Source organism: Triticum urartu, chromosome 4, assembly GCF_003073215.2.
Source record: "Triticum urartu cultivar G1812 chromosome 4, Tu2.1, whole genome shotgun sequence".
NCBI lineage: Eukaryota > Viridiplantae > Streptophyta > Magnoliopsida > Poales > Poaceae > Triticum > Triticum urartu.
In genome coordinates this window covers 385,265,946-385,285,299 of record NC_053025.1, presented here as the reverse complement: position 1 = coordinate 385,285,299, position 19,354 = coordinate 385,265,946, and positions in this window count along the sequence as shown.

Here is a 19,354-nt window from a genome sequence, read left to right as displayed (position 1 = left end):
CAAATAATGGTGAAGTGTCATGTAGTCAACGTTCACATAACACCACTAGAGGAGAGACAACATACATCTCATCAAAATATTGAACGAATACCAAATTCACATGACTACTAATAGCAAGACTGCTCCCATGTCCTTAGGAACAAAAGTAACTACTCACAAAGCATAAACATGTTCATAATCAGAGGGGTATTAATGTGCATATAGGATCTGAACATATGATCTTCCACCAATTAAACCAACTAGCATCAACTACAAGGAGTAATTAACACTACTAGCAACCTACTAGCACCAATCCCGGACTTGGAGACAAGAATTGGATACAAGAGATGAACTAGGGTTTTGAGATGAGATGGTGCTGATGAAGATGTTGATGGAGATTGCCCTCTCCCGATGAGAGGAGCGTTGGTGATGACGATGGCGATGATTTCCCCCTCCGGGAGGGAAGTTTCCTCGGCAGAATAGCCCCGCCAGAACCCTAGATTGGCTCCGCCAAGGTTCTATCTCGTAGCGGCGGAGTTTCGTCCGAGAAGATGGCTTATGATTTTTTTCCCATCAAAAGAGTCCATATAGCAGAAGATGGTCACTGGAGGGCCACCAGGGGGCCCATGAGGTAGGGGGCGTGCCCAGGGGGGTAGGGCGCGCCCCCCACCCTCGTGGGCAGGGTGTGCCCCCTGGTGAAGTTCTTGCGCTCAATGTTTTTTATATATTTGGAAAACATCATCCATGAAGTTTCAGGACTTTTGGAGCTGTGCAGAATAGGTCTCTGATATTTTCTCCTTTTCCAGCCAAAATCCCAGCTGCCGGCATTCTCCCTCTTTATGTAAACCTTGTAAAATAATAGAGAATAGGCATAAGTATTGTGACATAATGTGTAATAACAGCCCATAATGCAATAAATATTGATATAAAAGCATGATGCAAAATGGACGTATCAATAGGTTGCTCACCTAGTTGCATATCTAAATAACCTATTTGCTGCTAACCCTTATTTGATATGATAAGTTAAAAATTGGTAATTGCCTATTCACCTCAACCAAGAGCGCCGAATAATACTCGATATGGTGTTACCACTACGTACGGTAACAAGCTAGTTCGAAGAGACTTGCAAAGATATCAAATCATGCATATAAGAATTCAGAGCAGATTCAAATAATATTCATAGATAAGCTGATCATAAATCCACAATTCATTAGATCTCGGCAAACACACCGCAAAAGAGTATTACATCAAATAGATCTCCAAGAACATCGAGGAGAACTTTGTATTGAGAACCAAAGAGAGAGAAGAAGCCATCTATCTACTAGCTATGGACCGGTAGGTCTGAAGTAAACTACTCACACTTCATCGGAGAGGCAATGGTGTTGATGGAGAAGCCCTCCGTGATCGATTTCCCCTCTGGCAGGATGCTGGAAAAGGCCCCAAGATGGGATCTCACGGGTACAGAAGGTTGCGGCACTGGAAAAGTGGTTTTGTGGCTCCTCTGGATGTTTTTGGGGTATAAGAGTATATATAGGAGGAAGAATTAGGTCAGGAGAGCTACAAGGGGCCCACAAGGTCGGGGGGCGCGCCCTCCACCCTTGTGGCCGCCTCGAGGCTCCTTTGACTTGCACTCCAAGTCTCTTGGGTTTCTTCTGGTCCAAGAAAAATCATCGTGAAAGTTTTATTCCGTTTGGACTCCGTTTGGTATTCCTTTTCTGCGAAACTCTAAAATAAGGAAAACAGAAACTGGCACTGGGCTCTAGGTTAATAGGTTAGTCCCAAAAATCATATAAAATAGCATATTAATGCATATAAAACATCCAAAACACATAATATAATAGCATGGAACAATCAAAAATTATAGATACGTTGGAGACGTATCAAGCATCCCCAAGCTTAATTCCTGCTCGTCCTCGAGTAGGTAAATGATAAAAACAGAATTTTTGATGTTGAATGCTAGCTAACATATTTATCCATGTAATTCCCTTTACTGTGGCATGAATGTTCAGATCCATAAGATTCAAAACAAAAGTTTAATATTGACATAAAAACAATAATACTTCAAGCATACTAACAAAATTATTATGTTTCTCAAAATAACATGGCCAAAGAAAGCTTATCCCTACAAAATCAAATAGTCTGGCTATGCTCCATCTTCATCACACAAAATATTTAAATCGTGCACAACTCCGATGACAAGCCAAGCAATTGTTTCATTCTTTTGATGTTCTCAAACTTTTTCAACTTTCACACAATACATGAGCGTGAGCCATGGACATAGCACTATAGGTGGAATGGACGATGGTTGTGGAGAAGACAAAAAGAAGGAGATAGTCTCACATGAACTAGGCGTATCAACGGGCTATGGAGATGCCCATTAATAGATGTGAATGTGAGTGAGTAGGGATTGCCATGCAACGGATGCACTAGAGCTATAAGTGTATGAAAGGTCAAAAGAAACTAAGTGGGTGTGCATCCAACTTGCTTGCTCACGAAGACCTAGGGCAATTGAGGAAGCCCATCATTGGAATATACAAGCCAAGTTCTAAAATGAAAAATTCCCACTAGTATATGAAAGTGATATCACAGGAGACTCTCTATCATGAAGATCATGGTGCTACTTTGAAGCACAAGTGTGGCAAAAAGGATAGTAACATTGTCCCTTCTCTATTTTTCTCTCCGTTTTTTATTTGGGCCTTCTCTCAATTGTTTGGCCTCTTTATTTTTATTTTTCGTCCAAAGACTCATCCCGACTTGTGGGGAAATTATAGTCTTCATCATCCTTTCCTCATATGGGACAATGATCTTATAATGAACATCATCACACTTTTATTTACTTACAACTGAAGAATTACAACTCGATACTTAGAACAAAATATGACTCTATGTGAATGCCTCTGGTTTTGTACCAGGATGTGCAATGAATCAAGAGCGGCATGTATAAAAAATGATGAATGGTGTCTTTGCCACAAATACAATGTGAACTACATGATCATGCAAAGCAATATGCCAATGATGAAGCGTGTCATAATAAATGGAACGGTGGAAAGTTGCATGGCAATATATCTTGGAATGGCTATGGAAATGCCATAATAGGTAGGTATGGTGGCTGTTTTGAGGAAGGATATGTGGTGGGTTTATGGTACCGGCGAAAGTTGCCCGGTACTAAGAGGCTAGCAATGGCGGAAATGTGAGAGTGCGTATAATCCATGGACTCAACATTAGTCATAAAGAACTCACATACTTATTGCAAAAATCTATTAGTCATCAAAACAAAGTACTACGTGCATGCTCCTAGGGTGATAGATTGGTAGGAAAAGACCATCGCTCATCCCCGACCGCCACTCATAAAGAAGACAATCAAAAAATAAATCATGCTCCGACTTCATCACATAACGGTTCACCATACGTGCATGCTATAGGACACACAAACTTTAACACAAGTATTTCTCAAATTCACAACTACTTACTAGCATGACTCTAATATCACCATCTTCATATCTCAAAAAAACATAAGGAGTTAAACTTCTCATAGTATTCAATGCACTTTATATGAAAGTTTTTATTATATCCCTCTTGGATGCCTATCATATTAGGACTAATTTTATAACCAAATGAAATTACCATGTTTTTTAGAGACTCTCAAAATAATATAAGTCAAGTATGAGAGTTCATCAATTTCTATAAAATAAAACCACCACCGTGCTCTAAAAAGGTATAAGTGAAGCACTAGAGAAAATTTTGCCTAGCGCAAAAGATATAAGTGAAGCACATAGAGCATTCTAATAAATCACGATTCATGCGTGTCTCTCTGAAAAGCTGTGTACAGCAAGGATGATTGTGGAAAACTAAAAATCAAAGAATCAAATCATACAAGACGCTCCAAGCAAAACACATATCATGTGGTGAATAAAAATATAGCCTCAAGTAAAGTTACCGATAGATGAAGACGAAAGAGGGGATGCCTTCATTGGGCATCCCCAAGCTTAGGATTTTTGACATCCTTGAATATTAACTTGGGGTGCCTTGGGCATCCCCTAGCTTAGGCTCTTGCCACTCCTTCCATAGTCCATCAAATCCTTACCCAAAACTTGAAAACTTCACAACACAAAACTCCAACAGAAAATCTCATAAGCTCCGTTAGTATAAGAAAATAAATCACCACTTTTGCTACTGTTGTGAACACATTCTTTATTTATATTGGTGTAATATCTACTGTATTCCAACTTTTCCATGGTTCATACCCCCCGATACTAGCCATAGATGCATCATAATAAGCAAACAACACGCGAAAAACAGAATCTGTCAAAAACAGAATAGTCTGTAGCAATCTGAATATTTCGAATAGTTCTGTAATTCCAAATATCCCGAGAAATTAGGAAGTCCTAGATAATTTCTTTATTAATCCTCTGCAAAAGGAATCGGTATTTTATTGTGCTTCTGTAAGAAACTAAAACTAATCAGCTGGGTGCAAAAGTTTCTGTTTTTCAGCAGGATCAAATCAACTATCATCGCATGCTATCCCAAAGGTCTTACTTGGCACAAACACTAATTAAAACACAAAACCACATCTAACCAGAGGCTAGATGATTTATTCAAATAAAAAAGGACCTAAAAACCAAGAACAAAAATAAAATTGGATTGCCTCCCAACAAGCACTATTGTTTAATGCCCCTAGCTAGGCATAAAAACACGAATGGATCTAAGTATTCTCATCTTCGGTATTCTTCGCATACGAACACATCACTGTGTACCCTTGACGCTGGGAGTGATGCACTGCAGCTCACGTCGAAGGAGACCCGGCCGGAAGTGCGGTACGCAAGCAGTCCAGCAGGCGCTTTTGTATACCCGAAACCCCACACGCCCGAGAGGGACCCCGTCTGGACGCGTCGCGGCTATGGGCTGCCCTAGGTCGACCTGATCGCCCCTAGGACCTCGTGGACTGCTGCCCTCCAAGATGAAGAACGAACGAAGAACGAGAAGAAAGATACAAGGGGAGATAGATAAAGATAGATGAACACGAAAAGGTAGTAGATTGATTTGTTTGATTGTGTGTTGTTCAATCAGCCGTCATCTCTCGTCTATTTATGAGGTGGCTGGACTTTCCGTACAAGAAAAGGACTAAAAATTCCGTCCAAAACATCAAAAACCTTAACCTAACTCGGACATGAATCTTTGGTAATTTTTTGGATCAACTTAGTCCCACCGATTGGTTCGTTTCGGTCCCATCGAGTGGACGTTGCCAACTCTCTGTATACTTTTGTAATTTCTCGGATCAACTCGGTCTTACCGATTGGTTTGCTTCGGTCCTACCGAGTGAACATTGCCAACTCTCTGGTAAATTTTTGGACCAACTCGGTCTCACCGATCAAATCAACTCGGTCGGTCCGAAATGACTCTGCAGCTTTTGTTTCTGACCTTGTTTTGCCTCCACAGGTTGCATACGACCTCGGATTAAGACGATTTTTATGTAGAAATCAATTGTTTTGATGAGACGCACAACTTTAGTGTTGAAACCGTTTCCATCAGTGGCCATGTTGATTGAGTTTCATGCTTTTCTTTACTCTGGTGTCAACATGAGCATCTCTGAACTTGTCATAACTTTTGCGTCCGAGCTCCGTTTTAGACCATCTTCGTATCCATCTTGATCTTCTCAAAGAGAGACATCCCAAGGTGACTTCCAATCATAAGTTTGAATTAGTCTTGATATAACCTAAGCTAATTTTATGACTATGCCAATTTTGAGCGTCAACACGTGCCCCCCTGTTTTTCGGCATAGCTAGCGTGCCGAAAAATAACTTGTACCATGTTGGTTCTAAGGACGATGTCAACACTCCATCAACCATTCTGCATATTCTTAGGGATATAAGTATATATCGGCTATTAGTTGTTTGAATCCTTGATGCAAACTTGGGTGAAACCTTCTCATTTTCATTAACAATCCGGTGAAAAATTTCCATACATATTTATTTCAAAATCATCCTCCGAACCATATTGTTCACCCTTTCGCTGGGATTTTGCAGACAATCAAGAATGAATTCCCTCTAATCCTTTATTTCACCTGCATACAAATTTCATTAGTGGCCGAAGCAGTGGGATTTGGTTCAGCCTTACCTATGTCGGTGAGATCAAGTATCAGCTATTGATAGATTTGCAATAAACCATGATCAATGTGGTAGCCGAATGCTTGTTGCGCCAACTCATTTGCTCTTCAATTTTCTTGTCTAGATATATGAGATATATTGAAGCAACCCAAGATAAATGTTATATCTAGAGATACCTTAAGGTAAACTATAAGTGATTCGTCAAAACATTGATAACCCTTGGATATTTGTTGCACTACTCATAAGGAATCACTGAAAGCCTCAATGTGCATAGCACCTATGACACTCAAAAGATCCAAACCGAATAACATTGCATATTCAGCTTTGATTATTGTGAAAAATATATTTTAAGTGGCATGAGGCTTCACAAAATAGCACCATAATGAGATATATAAACAACACCAACACCTTGTCCATTGTTATGAAGTCAACCATCAAAACAAAATCTCCATAGTACTAGAAAGACAGGGCTAATATCAATATTATGCATGTCATAAATTCGATGGTCGATAATAAAACAACAATGATTTGGCGTCTCATAGACTTGAAAGATTCATAGGCCAAATCATATATATTAAATCAAAGCATAAACCCACTCAATTTCTATGAATTGGTCTATTCAACATATTTTGAATGACATCGGTCATAATGTTTCATCTCCATGCAAGCATAATATAAGTATACATATAGATTTCCATGAACATGTACCTTGTCTTGATCTCCAATCAAACTAAAGATGATGTTAGAATGCTATACCGGCCATGCTTTGTCATATTCTTAGGGCGATAAATAAATATCGGCCACCTCCATAAGGTTCATGTAGAATTCATCCACCAAAGCATGTATAGCCAAAATAAACAAATGAAATGACAAATCAAGTATTTTGGCTCTTTGGATCAGCAACAAACTTGTAGCTAATCAAATGTATAGTGATTTGGTAATACCCTCTCATGATATAGAAAATTATGTTGCATCCATGGATGAAAATAAATCCATGGAGGGTAATTGATCATACCTAGGGATGAATTCCATGGCAAAGGCATCAATGGCATGGTTTTGAAGAAAATGGATGATGTGCTAACCGAAGATTTTGATGTTGTGATGCAATCCTTCGGCTTAATTATTTGTTGCTTCCATCCTTCTCTCTCTTCAATTTTATTGTACTTCTTGTAATGGAAGCTTGCACATAATTCTTATTTTGGGCACTTCCTTTTGGAACCCATGACATATTCCTTTCCTCATGTTCTTGTGCACTAATTTTTTGTAATTTCTTCTTCTGCCAATATGATAAGCCGAGTGGGCACTCTGGCTGTGATTTTGTTTGAAGCAATGGCAACTCTTGTTTTACCTTGTGCACTCTCAACTTCTTTTCTTCAGATTTTCCACTTGATTGACTTGCCTCATCGCCTTTAGTAGCCAATGTCAACACTTTAATTGGCTCTTTTTCATTTGAGATCAAATCTAAAGTAGCACTCTTACGGCCATCTTTTTTACCACAGTAAACTTGCTTGACCAACTCTTTCTTGTTCCTTGAGCTCCGGACCGATTCCTTATGATTGAAGCGGTCTTTGACATGTGATTGTTCATCAAATGTTGATCTTCTTGGAGCTGCATAATGTTGGTGAGATGGTCTAAAATAAGATGGATTATGTGCCCCTGTATCATACCTGTCCCATGATGGATATGGATTTGGCATCGGCGGCCCAAAGTAAGGATATGAATATGCTGCATTGAGATTATCACTTTGCCAATATCAATCCTTGGATTTGCGCCTAGGGGGTGATCTTGATGCTTTTGAATTACTTGACCGATAAGCACTTTTATCTTCACTCTTTTTTTGATATTTATCCAATAGTTCAGCGAAGGTGATTTCTGATCTCTTACACTTGCGCTTATTTCGGCCTTTTTTTCTTTTGGTTTGCTTTCATCGATCATTGGATTTCCTTGTTGCCCCCCAGTCCTTAGTGTCTTCATTGTAGCTTCAATGGAATTCTCACCCTCAAGTTCATGTTCATTGTGCTCTTCAACAACTTCTTCACTTGAAAGCTTGATCCCATCATCTGCAGTTTTCCCTTCTCTTTACATGGATCGGCTTGAAGCAGCCAATGCGAAAACGTTTTGCCATCATGACCAATAGGAATAGACTAGTCATCTCTTGGTGTTTCAATAAATTTCAGTCGTCCTTCTTCAATGGCCGATTCAACTATTTGATGAAACATGTTGCAATCCTCAAAATTATGCTTGAACGAATCATGCAACTTACAATACATTCGTCCTTGGATAGATGACTCAACATGGTGATCAAGAATTCTTATGTAATTATTTTTCAGCAACAAATCAAATATTTGGTCACACATGCTTGAATTGAAGGTAAACTTCTTGTTTTCTAGCCAATCTTGCTGTGTCAACGGCTTAGGAGATAAGCAAACGAATGGTTTGGATTTGGAATCTCCCCATTCGGCTATGCATTGTGTTTTCCACTCTATCTCTGATGTCTTTGGATAAGACATTATATTAGCATCGGATTCTCAAAAGAATTTAACCTTGGCTTTAAATTTCTGAAATGAAAATATTTAGAACACACATGTCTCAATTGAGACCAAGTGCAAGCCAAGTACGAAATAAGAAAAGCTACCCAATTAGATATGAACTTTAGATAAAGCAATGGGGAAAGCCTTGACTGCATCAGTAAGTCATTATCGGTCTTTATAAATGGCACAATAGGTTGACGATACATTCTATAACAATTTTATTGCTAACAAGTAAATTACCCTTCTTCATTGATATTTCAAAATTACTTATGAGGATTTTTCTAATAGATTCATCAACAATGTGACCAAATCTGAAAATAGATAAATTACTTGCTAGACATACCTCTTAAAATATGTTGGGAGAGCATGATGATGGTGTGACTTGAACAATATCTTGCTCCGCCTTTCGATGGCTCCCCAACGCCTTTTCATCATCTTTTTCTTGATTCCGTGCATCATTACATTGAATATTTTTATCAGCCGAACTTTGTTCAGCTACTTTCTCTTGTCCTTGAGGCTTGTCAATTTCTACGGCATGGAAGTCATAGGGCAGGAAGTAGGTTCCATTAACTTCAGAAAAATCAAGCATGGTAGTTTTCTTATGCTTGCCGTGCCCTTTCTCAATAATGCTTGCCTCTTTGAATTTGATGGATTCGGAACATATACTACTTGATTCAGCTTTTTCAACCGAAGCACTTTCAAGTTCTGAATCATCCTTCTTTTTATTGATACTACCAATTGGCAATGCTTCTTTTATCTAAGCCAATTCTTTTTCTATTTGTTTTTGGCGACGAGCGGCAAAATTGGCTTTAAGCTTTTTTCTAAATTTCAGCCCACTCCGGATATGATTACCCCCAATGCTTTTAGATTCTTTCGGCAATGACACACTAGTGTTGCCGCAATTTTGCAATGGTGTAGGGGGTGTATAATATGATGTAGTACTAGGTGAAGGCATATGCATTGTTGTAAAACCATATTTTTGCTCGCCAATTTTGTCAATTGGCAAAGATTCATCTTCTTGCAAAACTCTAGCTTTTGTTGCAGCATAATCAGGAAATAGCCCCTTTTTCATGTTGTTCAAGGCAAAGGGCACTAATCCTCTTATTTTGGGCTAAACTCTTCAATGCAGCCACCACCACCTCATCTTCTACAATATTGGGCACAACCGCTCCTGTAAAATTTACATTTATTTGACTATGACCAGGAAGGTGTGAACCGAATTATGAACATGTACAGTTCTGTACAGTGCTGAAAAATTATTGTCATGAGGTGTAGCATATGATGGTTGAGAATAACTGGCCGAATAGCTAGTAGTAGCATGGCCAATTCTCTCGTTCATCGTCATGGTTGGATTAGTATATTGCACGTTACTTGCTGATGAATAAAAGGGTGAAACACTTTCTTGCATGGCATTGGAAATTATAACATGAGGTGTTTCAAATTTATTAACCAAACTCACCATGTTGTTCATCGACATAATGATTTGTTGGGTTGCCGATGCATGAGAGTTGGGATACATATGATGCATGTTACTAGTATCATAAGAAGTTAAAGCATGTAAATTACTTTGAATCGTCCTATGCACGTAATTAGATGAATGATTGAACAAACTAGGGCTGGCCGATAGAGTATACTCATTGAACGATCTAGTTACACCATATGAATTATTTGCATCTACATTAGGGAATTGGGTATTCATGTTACCTTTGTAGATTGCAAACCCTAGAAGACGATCTATTCGTAGCAAGAATGGGCTGGAGACCGTTCAAAGCTTCGGTCCCCAGCGGAGTCGCCAAAAAGTGTGTTTGCACACGAACACGTCACTGTGTACCCTTGACGCCAGGGGTGATGCACCGCAGCTCACGTCGAAGGAGACCCGGCTGGAAGTGCGGTACGCAAGCAGTCCAGCGGGTGCTTTTGTAGACCCGAAACCCCACACACCCGAGAGGGACCCCGTATGGACGCATGGCGTCTATGGGCTGCCCTAGGTCGACCTGATCGCCCCTAGGACCTCGTGGACCACTGCCCTCCAAGATGAAGAACGAACGAAGAACGAGAAGAAAGATACAAGGGGAGAGAGATAAAGATAGATGAACACGAAAATGTAGTAGATTGATTTGTTCGATTGTGTGTTGTTCAATCGGCCATCACCTCTCGTCTATTTATGAGGCGGCTGGAATCCGTACAAGAAAATGACTAAAAAATCCGTCCAAAACATTAAAAACTTTAACCTAACTCGGACAGGAATCTTTGGTAATTTTCTGGATCAACTCAGTCCCACCGATTGGTTCATTTCGGTTCCACCGAGTGGACGGTGCCAACTCTTTGTATAATTCTATAATTTCTTGGATCAACTCGGTCTTACTGATTGGTTTGCTTCGGTCCTATCGAGTGAACATTGACAACTCTCCGGTAAATTTTCGGACCAACTCGGTCTCACCGATCAAATCAACCCGGTCGGTCCGAAATGACTCTGCAGCTTTTGTTTGACCTTGTTTTTGCTCCACATGTTGCATACGACATCGGATTAAGATGATTTTTATATCAAAATCAATCGTTTTGACGAGACGCACAACTTTAATGTTGAAATAGTTTCCATCAGAGGCCATATTGATTGAGTTTCATGCCTTTCGTTACTCTAGTGTCAACATGAGCATCTCTGAACTTGTCATAACTTTTGCGTCCGAGCTCTGTTTTAGACCATCTTCATATCCATCTTGATCTTCTCAAAGAGAGACATTCAAAGGTGAATTCCAATCATAAGTTTGAATTAGTCTTGATATAACCTAAGCTAATTTTATGGCTATGCCAATTTTGAGCATGTATTCAATTCTTTTCTCATCAAGTCTTCCAAAACTCGTCTAAGTAATTCTATTCTTTCTTTTATCTTCCTCCTAGTCGATGAACTTAGATCGTGAAAGGGACTTTGATTGGTAATTTTAACATTCATGAACCTATAATCGGGATCATCCCCATAAATATCATCATATAAAATAAGTAGCTCGTTTCTAACGGGTTCCTTCATCATTTTATTCAACCAATCCCTATTAAATCCTACATAAATTCCTCTAGTTATCCAATCAAATTATTCAAAAGTTTCAAGATACAAAGATTGAGAGATCTCAGAATGGGGAACCCTTTTCCTAAGATTTTCACTATAAGATTGATAATCCCTAGATTCCAAACTGCGCATAGTTTCTTTATCATGAAGGATGTCTATGATTGGAGGGTGCTCAAAATCCTTTTTATAGAAGGCAAAAATATCCCTAGCCTCTTGGATAATAAAATCAAATTCATGCATAAGAATAATAGTGGCAATCTTTTTAGCTGTGGGGTGATTGACTTTAGGGAGTTCATAAAACACTGTTTGCAAAGCAGGATGAAGATGCACAAATTTTCTTTCTAATTTCTCAACAAGCATCACAATAGCATCACATAACAATTTGTCTCAAGAAGAATAGTTCTTTCATTAATAGGCAAGGATCCGGTACAATCAAAGAATTCTTGAATAATACTTTTCCCTATAATATTACCGTCTCCCATATGAAATTTTTTAGTTTTGTAATTAGGAGGCTTTTCAGCTCCAGGATCCAAGGAGCAACTTTCAAGATTCTCCTCAAGATTTTCGGTGTTAACATCCCCAGTATCAGACATGATGGCGACAAATGAGCAAACGGAAAAGGCGAATGAAAGAGGGGTGAAGAAAAGGCGAATCTTTTCGAAAATCATTTTAGAATTCTGGGGAGGAAAACAAGAGGCGAATGTCGAATAATGTAATGCAAGAGATGAGAGTTTATGATGGGTACTTAGTATGTCTTGGCTTGGTGTAGATCTCCCCGAAAATTACTGCCGAGCAATTGATAGAAAAGCGCAAGGTTGTGACGATATCTAAGGCAATGATCATGAATATGGGCATCACGTTCGTGTCAAGTAGACCGAAACGATTATGCATCTACTACTATTACTCCACACATCGACCACTATCCAGCATGCATCTAGAGTATTAAGTTCATAAGAACAGAGTAACGCCTTAAGAAAGATGACGTGATGTAGAGGAATTAACTCAAGCATTATGATGAAAACCCCATATTTTTATCCTCGATGGCAACAATACAATACATGCCTTGCTGCCCCTATTGTCACTGGGAAAGGACATCGCGAGATTGAATCCAAAGCTAAGCACTTATCTCATTGCGAGAAAAACCATTCTAGTTGGCCAAACCAAATTGATAGTTCGAAGAGACTTGCAAAGATATCAAATCATGCATATAAGAATTCAGAGGAGATTCAAATAATATCCATAGATAAGCTGATCATAAATCCACAATCCATTGGATCTCGACAAACACACCGCAAATGAGTATTACATCAAATAGATCTCCAAGAACATTGAGGAGAACTTTGTATTGAGAATCAAAGAGAGAGAAGAAGCCATCTAGCTACTAGCTATGGACCCGTAGGTCTGAAGTAAACTACTCACGCTTCACCGGAGAGGCAATGGTGTCGATGTAGAAGCCCTCCGTTATCGATTCCCCCTTCGGCAGGATGCCTGAAAAGGCCCCAAGATGGTATCTCACGGGTACAGAAGGTTGCGGCTATGGAAAAGTGCCTTCGTGGCTCCCCTGGATGTTTTTGGGGTATAAGAGTATATATAGGGGGAAGAATTAGGTCAAGAGAGCTATAAGGGGCCCACAAGGTCGGGGGGTGCGCCCCACCCCCTGTGCACGCCTTCCACCCTTGTGGCCGCCTCGAGGCTCCTCTGACTTGCACTCAAAGTCTCCTGGGTGTCTTCTGGTCCAAGAAAAATCATCAGGAAAGTTTATTCCGTTTCGACTCCGTATGGTATTCTTTTTCTACAAAACTCTAAAACAAGGAAAAACAGAAAACTGGCACTGGGCTCTAGGTTAATAGGTTAGTCCCAAAAATCATAAATAGCATATTAATGCATATAAAACATCCAAAACAGATAATATAATAGCATGGAACAATCAAAAAATATAGATATGTTGGAGACGTGTCAATAACCGTGCCAAAGTCGCTAGAACGAAGTGGTGGAAACTCAAGGGAGAAGTAGCTGAGGCGTTCAAGGAGAGGGTCATTAAGGAGGGCCCTTGGGAGGAAGGAGGGGAAGCGAACAATGTGTGGATGAAGATGGCAACTTGCATTCATAAGGTTGCCTCGGAGGAGTTTGGAGTGTCCAAGGGGAGGAGAAGCGAAGATAAGGATACCTGGTGGTCGAATGATGTTGTCCAGAAAGCGATTAAAGAGAATAAAGATTGTTTCACACGCCTATACCTAGATAGGAGTGCGGACAACATAGAGAAGTACAAGATGGTGAAGAAGGCCGCAAAGCGAGCTGTCAGTCAAGCGAGGGGTCGGGCATATGAGGAGCTCTACCAACGGTTAGGCACGAAGGAAGGTGAAAGGGACATCTCTAAGATGGCCAAGATCCAAGAGAGAAAGACGAGGGATATTGGCCAAGTCAAATGCATCAAGGACGGAGCAGACCAACTCTTGGTGAAGGACGAGGAGATTAAGCATAGATGGCAAGAGTACTTTTACAAGCTATTCAATGGGGAGAATGGGAGTTCTACCATTGAACTGGATGACTCCTTTGATGAGACCAGCACGCATTTTGTGCGGCAAATCCAGGAGTTTGAGGTCAAGGAGGCGTTAAAAAGGATGAAAGGAGGCAAGGCGATGTGCCCTGATGGTATCCACATTAAGGTGTGGAAAGGCCTCGAGGACATAGCGATAGTATGGCTAACCAAGCTTTTCAACCTCATTTTTCGGGCAAACAAGATGCCAGAAGAATGGAGACGGAGCATATTAGTACCAATCTTCAAGAACAAGGGGGATGTTCAGAGCTGTACTAATTACCATGGAATTAAGCTGATGAGCCATACAATGAAGCTATGGGAGAGAGTCATTGAGCACCGCTTAAGAAGAATGACAAGTGTGACCAAAAATCAGTTTGGTTTCATGCCTGGGAGGTCGACCATGGAAGCCATTTTCTTGGTACGACAACTTATGGAGAGATACAGGGAGCAAAAGAAGGACTTGCATATGGTGTTCATTGACTTGGAGAAGGCCTATGATAAGATACATCGGAATGTCATGTCGTGGGCCTTGGAGAAACACAAAGTCCTAGGAAATTACATTACCCTCATCAAGGACATGCACAATAATGTTGTGACAAGTGTTCGAACAAGTGATGTCGACATTGATGACTTCCCGATTAAGATAGGACTACATCAGGGGTCAACTTTGAGCCCTTATGTTTTTTGCCTTGGTGATGGATGAGGTCACAAGGGATATATAAGGAGATATCCCATGGTGTATGCTCTTTGCAGATGATGTGGTGCTAGTTGACGATAGTCAGACGGGGGTAAATAGGAAGTTAGAGTTATGGAGACAAACCTTGGAATTGAAAGGGTTTAGGCTTAGTAGGACTAAAACCGAGTACATGATGTGCGGTTTCAGTACTACTAGGTGTGAGGAGGAGGAGGTTAGCCTTGATGGTCAGGTGGTACCTCAGAAGGACACCTTTCGATATTTGGGGTCAATGTTGCAGGATGATGGGGGTATTGATGAAGATGTGAACCATCAAATTAAAGCTGGATGGATGAAGTGGCGCCAAGCTTCTGGCATTCTCTGTGATAAGAGAATGCCACAAAAGCTAAAAGGCAAGTTCTACAGGACGGCTGTTCGACCCGCAATGTTGTATGGCGCTGAGTGTTGGCTGACTAAAAGGAGACATGTTCAACAATTAGGTGTGGCGGAGATGCATATGTTGAGATGGATGTGTGGCCACACAAGGAAGGATAGAGTCCGGAATGATGATATACGATATAGAGTTGGGGTAGCACCAACTGAAGAGAAGCTTGTCCAACATCGTCTAAGATGGTTTGGGAACATTCACCGCAGGTCTCTAGAAGCTCCAGTGCATAGCGGAAAGCTAAAGCGTGTGGATAATGTCAAGAGAGGTCGGGGTAGACCGAATTTGACATGGGAGGAGTCTGTTATGAGAGACTTGAAGGATTGAAGAATCACCAAAGAACTAGCTATGGACAAGGGTGCGTGGAAGCTTGCTATCCATGTGCCAGAGCCATGAGTTGGTCGCGAGATCTTATGGGTTTCACCTCTAGCCTACCCCAACTAACATTTTCTAACCAATACAAGTTGTCTGCAATAGGGTTCTTAACTCCCTTTCTATCAATAATATGCAAATCAAATTCTTGCGGCAAGAGAACCCATCTAATAAGTCTAGGTTTAGCATCCTTATTTCCCATAAGATATTTAATAGCAGCATGATTGGTGTGAACAGTTACTTTAGAATCAACAATATAAGATCTGAACTTATCACAAGCAAAAACAACTGCTAAAAATTCCTTTTCAGTAGTAGCATAATTTGTCTGTGCACTGTCTAGAGTTTTACTAGCATAATGAATAACATTCAACTTCTTATCAACTCTTTGTCCTAGAACATCACGAACATCATTATCACTAGCATCCCACATAATTTCAACGGGTAGGTTCCAATCAGGTGGTTGAATAATAGGCGCAGAAATCAAGGCTTTCATAAGTATTTCAAATGCTTCTACACAATCATCATCAAAAACAAAAGGAACATCTTTTTGCAAGAGATTAGTGAGAGGCCTAGAAATTTTAGAGAAGTCTTTAATAAATGTCCTATAGAAACCAGCATGACCAAGAAAATTTCTTATACCTTTGATATCTGTAGGACATGGCATTTTTTCAATAGCATCGCCTTAACTTTATCAACTTCAATACCTCTTTCAGAAATTTTATGCCCCAAGACAATACCTTCGTTAACCATAAAGTGGCACTTTTCCCAATTCAAGGCAAGATTAGTTTCTTCACATCTCTGCAAAACTCGATTAAGGTTTCTTAAGGAATCATCAAAAGAAGTTCTGTAAATGGAAAAATCTTCCATGAAAACCTCAACAATCTTCTCACAAAAGTCAGAGAATATAGCAGTCATACATCTTTGAAAGGTAGCAGGTGCATTGCATAAACCGAAAGGCATATGTCTATAAGCAAAGGTACCGAAAGGGCAAGTAAAAGTAGTCTTTTTCTTGATCCTCTTTTGACACAGGTATTTGAGAAAAACCAGAATAACCATCTAGACAGCAAAAATGTGTATGTTTGGACAGTCTTTCTAGCATTTGATCAATAAAAAGGTAGAGGGTAATGATCTTTCCCAGTAGCTTTTAACTTGCGAAAATCAATTACCATTCTATAACCTGTAACAATTCTTTGTGGAATCAATTCATTCTTATCATTAGGAACAACAACAATACCTCCCTTCTTAGGGACACAATGAACGGGACTTACCCACCTACTATCAGCAATAGGATAAATTATACCTGCATCTAGAAGCTTTAGTATTTCATTTCTTACCACTTTCTTCATCTTAGGATTTAACCGTTATTGGTGATCAACAACTGGTTTAGCATCAGGCTCCATATTAATTTTGTGTTGACATAGAGTGAGACTAATACCCTTAAGATCATCAAGAGTATATCCAATAGTAGCACGGTGCTTCTTCAGGGTTTTCAATAATCTCCTTTCTTCATGCTCTGAAAGGTTAGCACTAATAATAACAGGATAAATCTTCTTTTCATCAAGATAAGCATATTTTAAAGTATCAGGTAATTGTTTAAACACAAACACGGGATCACCATTGGGTGGAGAAGGATCCCCAAGGATTTCAACAGGCAAATTGTGTTTCAAAATAGGCATTTGATTAAAGAATATTTCATCTAATTCCTTCCTCTCATTCATAAACATATCATTCTCATGGTCTAGTAAATATTGTTCTAAAGGATTGGTTGGAGGCACAACAATAGAAGAAAGACCAATAATTTCATCCTTACTAGGCAATTCTTTATCATCGGGTTGACTACGAAATTTAGAGAAATTAAAATCATGAGACACATCCCCAAAACATACAGTAACAAATTCTTTCTCACTGTCTATCTTAGCATTGACAGTGTTCAAGAAAGGTCTACCAAATATAATGGGACAAAAGTCATCTTGTGGGGAACCAAGAACAAGAAAATCAGTAGGGTATTTTATTTTCCCACACAAGACTTCAACATCTCTAACAATCCCAATTGGCGATATAGTATCTCTATTGGAAAGCTTAATAGTAACATCAATATCTTCCATCTCAGCAGGTGCAATATCATTCATAATTTCTTGATATAAAGTAAAAAGAATTGCACTCACACTAGCACCCACATCATATAAGCCATGATAACAATGATCTCGTATTTTAACATAAACAATAGGCATGCTAACAACATGTCTATGTTTATCTTTATCATCGGGTTTGGCAATTCTAGCAGCTTCATCACAGAAATAAATAACATGCCCATCAATATTATCGAGCAAGGGATCTTTAACCATAGGTATACTAGGTTCAACTTTAATTTGTTCAAGGGGTGTAGGTGTTCTAGTATAACTCTTATGAACCACAGTTGATCCTTTATCCTAATGGGAAAAGGTGGTTTCTCAATATAAGCAGTAGGAACAACATTATAAGTAATAGTTTCTTCTTCAACTTTAATAGGTTCTAATACTTTCACTTCAATGGGAGGATGATATTTAAACCACTTCTCCTTAGGGAGATCAACATGAGTAGCAAAATATTCACAATAAGAAGCTACTATCTCAGAGTCAAGACCATATTTAGTGCTAAATTCACGAAAAGCATCGTATCCATAAAAGATTTAACACAATCAAACTTAAGATTTATACCTAACTCCTTACCTTCTTCGAGTTCCCAATCTTCAGAGTTGCATTTAATTCTTTCCAAATATCCCATTTGAACTCAATAGTCTTCTTCATAAAAGAACCAGTGCAAGAAGTATCGAGCATGGATTGATCACTACGAGAAAGCCGAGCATAAAAATTCTGAATAATAATTTCTCTTGAGAGTTCATGATTGGGGCATGAATATAACATAGACTTAAGCCTCCTCCAAGCTTGAGCAATACTTTCTGCATGAGGCCAAAAATTATAAATAAAATTCCGATCATGATGAACTAGATGCATAGGATAAAACTTCCAACGAAATTCCAATTTCAATCGATTGTAGTTCCAAGTCCCAATATCATTGCATAGCCTATACCATGTCAATGCCTTCTCCTTCAAAGATAAAGGGAAGACCTTCTTCTTCGCTTCATCCTCGGGCAAACGCGTAAGCTTAAATAGTCCACAAACTTCATCCACATAGATTAGGTGCATATCAGGATGTAATGTTCCATCTCCTACATAAGGATTAGCTAGCAGTTTCTCTATCATACCCGTACGAATTTCATAATAAATATTTTCAGTAGGTGCAGTAGGTTGAGGGGCAACTCTTTGCTCTTCCGATCGGGGTGAAGATACCCTGAACAAACCCCTCAAAGGATTATTTTCCATAGTAACAAGTGTGAGTAAATTTAAACACACTATATAAATGTTTCCTTACCAAATTCCACTTACCAAAGGCAGTTCACTCCCATGCAACGACACCAGAAAAGATTCTTGATGACCCACCGATGACCCACAAGTATAGGGGATCTCTCGTAGTCCTTTCAATAAGTAAGAGTGTCGAACCCAACGAGGAGCAGAAGGAAAATATAAGCGGTTTTAAGCAAGGTATTCTCTGCAAGCACTGAAATTATAGATAACAGATAGTTTTGTGATAACATAATTTGTAACGAGAAA